Consider the following 5611-nt stretch of genomic DNA (forward strand, 5'->3'; position numbering starts at 1 on the left):
CTTACAAAAGAAATCGTTTGATTCAAGTTGATTACTTCTAAAAGGTAATGAACATATGACTTACATAAGAGTGTTTAAGTCACAACTCAATACAAGGCTTAGAGCCATGAAAATCCGAAATAAAAAGGCTTGATTAGTGACAAAGGGTTTTTGCACTAATAAAGAGAGATTTCAAAGCAAGATTGGTTGCAAAGGGTTTTGCACTGGTTGAAATGCTTAAGTCTATTTGGATCTTCTTAGGGATTGTGTTTCATTATTATGAAATACATAGCATGTGAATCTAAAACCCACTTCTTCAAAAGAAGGAATGTATTCAATACATGTCATGAGTTTTGTAGATTCTTGCAATCCTAAGATAATGTGAAACTTAAGAGAGGGTCTTAAGTAGGACATCAATGAGTTAGAATCAATGTTTTGATCATGTTATAAAACTTTTCTCGATAAGTCGAGAAGTTGTGTTTATACATGGAGTTTAGTGGGAGTTACGAATATGTTAATTAGTCTTATATGTGAATGACATATTGATCATTGGGAATGATTTAAGACTTTTGGAGTATTATAATACATCTTTAAATATCCAGATTTATGAAGATAAATCCACATGATATTAGCATCAATAAGAAGTCTTATGTTGATAAGATTCATGACTAGTTCAATTAAATTGAACATATTTGATTGATTACATTTGCTTTCGCTGCCGGATCAATTAAATAATTAATGATGTGTAACACTTCATATACTTTGAGTATGATGAATTGTTTTCAAAATCGAATTTAAGTAATCTTTACCAAGTAAGCCATAAAGATTACCCCTAAGTGCTTGCAGAAGCATTAAGGCTATGATGCAAAGTGTTTATGATGCAATTTTGTGTAAGGGTGTTACACAAGTGACAATTGACAATTGAGATTGCGCATGGTTTCTGACAAAACCATAATCAAAACACATTAGGATGGTTAAGATACCATTGTGTCAATGTTAATTAAGAAGTATATTTTCTAAAATCGTTCTAGGCAATAAAGAACAATGAGAGATATTTATAACGGAAATTGAGTACACTTGCAATCATGAGATGTGCAAGAAGGATGAGTCCCACATAATCGTGAAAACAAAGTGGGAGCTATTCTTAGGCTAGAGGGCCTATGTCTTGATTGGATCTCGACACGTACTCAGAAAGTTTTGTAATGCAAATGTATATATTACAAAGGAAAACGAGTATGTAGTATGGTTGAGTAAGGTACAAGAAATTGATAAAACCTACTAACCAAAGCCTTCTCAAAGGCTAAACATGATGAGTCATGTCATTTCAATTGAATTGAAATGAACAACTACGTACAAGATCAAATTAGATTATAGAACATGAAATAGTAATCAGGCATTGACTATTCATATGTGATAATCGCATTTGTCGTTCGAGTTTTACTTTAAAACTCTTTTATTATACTTTGTTACATCCAAACGGGTTGTAGAGACAACGTTGAACCCCGTTAAAGTGAACCCGGATTAACATAGTATTAGCCCATAGTCGCTTGTATGAGGTGACGTCTCGAAGTGACTAGAGTGTGATGCGATTGATGGCAAGTTCAAGTGCCATAGAGTCATGTGAGATGACTAGTCGATCACATAAAGATCGTTAGGAACACCTTGTCGGGCCTTATGACCGCTTATAGAGTTCTGGCAATTTATATAGCCTGGTCGTGGCGAGAGCTGCTATAGTATTCTAATGAGTCGATTCTTTTGACTAAAGACTGTTCGCCTAAGATGGCACAGTTTCAGATTAACTTTGATTTGTGTTACTACGACCTTCGTAAATGGGGTCAAATGGGCATATTTTGGGTTATGATGGTTGTGGCTAGTCGAAGGGAATAAGTGCGATAGGAATTGTCCACCCCTTGTCGGGGTTAAAACAATATCTCAGGGCCACTCGAGGAGTAATGAATCGGAAATACGTGGCCACGCTCGGAAGGTATCTATGGTAGATAAATCCGGTCAATCGGTTATTCTCCAGATCGAGGAAACCACTCGATATGATCACTTGAAAGTACGACCAAAGACACCTTGCATTGAGTGGGAGATAGTAATAGGACAAGAGAATTGGTGACGCACACTTGTCGAGGACAAGTGGGAGATTGTTGAGAAATGTGTCCTCAACAATAGTGCGATCACATGATTTAAATATCATGATTAAATCTCATTTTAAGAATACATGTGGGATGTAATATTTTACCAATAACCAATGGTCCACACATATCGGTAATGATTGGTGACTAGAGTTTGACATTACTGTCGTGCGGCGGTGGTGATCAGTTGATCCCCTTAGGTCATACCTATAGGGAAATACTCTTAATTGATTATTAATTAATTAATACCGATACGAGTTAATTAAATTGCTTAAAATTGACGGATGATTTTGTGAGTATAATTTACGTATCTTATTGTAAATATGATTAAATGAGACACGGTCTAAGTAATCGAATTGTTTTATTACTGATGTGAACATTATTTGCGCACATTTAGTCCCCTAATTGAGCCTATTTTTGCATACTATTATAGCATTTCATGCCCATTTTATCCGTCAAAACCTTCCTATTTGCTTTTCTATCACATTTCATATGTTTTGTAGAAAAGGAGATAATAAGGCGAAAATTCCCGTCTTTCGTGCATATTTGGAAGCTACTTGACGATACTAGATGGACTAGTGTGAAGAGGAAGCAAGGACTAAAGACCAATCCCACAAGAATAAAATGGAAGTGAACAAAAGGGAAGAAAAGAAGAAGAATTATTGCTGAATAACAATCCGAGCGGATTGTCTCCAATCCGCCCGTCTCCTCACAGCACAATCCGAGCGGTTTCCTCCAAAGACGCTCGGATTGCCCCGCCAGAATCCGCCCGGATTCCCTCGAATCCGCTCGTCTTCCACCGACAGAATCCGCCCGTCCCGACTCCAATACGCACGGATTCCTTTACAGCAATTTTCGTGTTCTTCAAGCTCCGTGAAAGACGCCCTTCCTTCGAAAAATACCGGAGTTTCCCTGCTCAAATCTCAAAAGTGTAATTACTAGTTTAGCCCTTAGTTAACCCTAATGCATCCACCTAATTTCCACTATAAATACCCCATTTGTAATCATCAATATTCAAGTTTTATTAGAGATCTCTTTGGGTAGAAAATCCTTCTTTAGATTAGATTAGGAGTAGATTAGAATAGATCACTCTTTAATCTTTCCACAAATCTCACATTAATCTCTCCTTAATTATTGTTCAAGTTTATTATTCAAGTTTGTTACTTTTGGGTAATTGAAGATTATTGGGTTATTATTGGAGGATTGACAACCCTTCATCAATCATCAAGTTTCTTCTATTATTCTTTGCTTTATTATTTGGATCATCTCAAGTTTGGTATAATTCCTTTACTCTTTAATCTTTATTGTTCATTTCTTCATTCTATTATCATGTTTATACTTGTTGTGATGATTGACACCATTATTGACATGTTTCCCATGATAATGAGTGAGTAGTTCCTTTAGCTAGGATTAATGGGTAATTAGGGAAAACCAATATGGGATTGATTCATGCTTAATCTAATATGTTCACATGATTAAATTGCTTGCTTGTTGTGATGTCAACTTTATGCACATGTTATGTTTGATGAAATGCCAAGCCTATGAATCCTTGCATTTACAACCATCTCTTATCTACTCAACTTGACTTGTAAGATATAAACCAACTCGAGTCTTGTTAGACCATGCATAGAAGTTGAATAGGAGGAAAGTAAGTCGACTTGTAGGTGTTGTAAAATCTAATCGATTCGGCTCCGGGACCCAACTCTTCCTATGAACCGTAAGACATAAACCAACTCGGTTCCTCCACAACACTAATTGCTTGCATATAATTGTAAACATGTTTGTATGATCAACACCATGAATCCCCTATGACCCCATGATATCCTAGCACCTTTAATCAATTGTTTACATCCTCCCTTTCGTTGCTTGTTTTACTCTATTGCTTTTATTAGTTAGAACACAACTACAAATCCAAATAAATTGTGACACTAGCATAAATTGAGATAGATAGACTTAGAACCCAAAGCACACCGTCCCATGGATCGACCTCGACTTACCGCTAACTAGTAGTTTGTTGAGTATTATAAATGTGTTTGATTGGATGTGACCCGACGACATCGCAGACCACATCAAAATGGCGCCGTTGCCGGGGATGGTGCTATGTGATTAAGTTCTTACTTGTTTGTCTATTTTGATTTTGCTTTCACCTTGAGGAACTTGTTCCTCAAGGATTGTTCTTACCATTTTCGTGTAGTTTCCATGCTTGTAGTTATCTCCTTGTCTTAGTTATGATGACTCAAGACATGTGTTATGGAGTATGTGGTAGATTCTTTGAGTATGACTATGGGTATGGGGAGTTTGAGGAGCAAGTCAACACAAACCTACCTTATTATTTGTACAACGAAAATCCTAACCACTACCCCAATTTTTCCCACCAAAATCACCACACCCAATATCAACAACAACCACCCACCCAATACCCATTTCACAATGAACTTCAATTGCCACAATACAACCACTTTCACACCCACCCACAACAAAAAGATGAACCCATTCAAAACATGATTCTCCAAATGATGGGAGATCAACAAAACTTCTTCAAACAAATGCTAGAAGAGAACCAAAAAGAAGATAATGTTCTTAAAGACATTGTCATCCAAAGAGAGGAATTGGGGATTCAAATTGCCCAATTAAAAGAATCCCAAGCAATCACTCCCCACCGTTCTTTGGACATTGAGCATAAATGCGAATTTGAAGTAGTGACCTTTGATATGAAAGATGAGAAGTGGGAAGAGCCAAGCTCTTGTGAGTATGAGAGTATGGTATTTGATGATGAAGACATGAGATTAAATGAGCCAAATACTCTTAACCTTTGTGAGTATGAGGGTGTGTCTTTTGATGTGAACGTTGAGGTGTTGGAAAAAGAGTTACATGAAGCCCACATCTATGATTCATATGAAGATAGCAACAATGATGATGAACCTAGAGGAGGGACTCACAATATCACCTTGCTTGAGGAGCCTATTCTTGAGACATTTGAGATACCCTATCATGAAGAAGAGCGTCCTTCCTTTATTCCTCATGGAGACCACTTGACACCTATCATGGAGCCAATGATCATTGAAGAGGATATGATAGACCTTCTTCAAAAGGCCAAAGTTTCTTACAAGAGCTACTTGGTGAAAAAGCTCAAGGAGAAAATTGCTCGTGAGGCTACTTGTGATGATTTGGCACCCGCAATCTCAACTCCTATGGTATCCAATCATCAAAGTCATGAAAATTCTCCTTCTACCTTGGAAGGATTGAAAAATCGAAATGCTATCATCATCACCAAAATTGAAGAAGAAGTTGGTAAGTGGAAGTCCACGGATGAAAATGAACCACACTTCATGCTTAGTGTTGACAAGAATCATGGGTTTACCTATTTGAAGCACCGGGAAAGCTCTAATGCTAAGGGCAAAGCAAGGAAAAGAACTTTCCACAAGCTTCCTTGGCCAAATTTCATATTCAAATTGAGCAACCCGTACTTGTGCTTATTTGGAGCTTGTTCACAA

This window comes from Silene latifolia, chromosome X (genome assembly GCF_048544455.1).
Source record: "Silene latifolia isolate original U9 population chromosome X, ASM4854445v1, whole genome shotgun sequence".
Lineage (NCBI taxonomy): Eukaryota > Viridiplantae > Streptophyta > Magnoliopsida > Caryophyllales > Caryophyllaceae > Silene > Silene latifolia.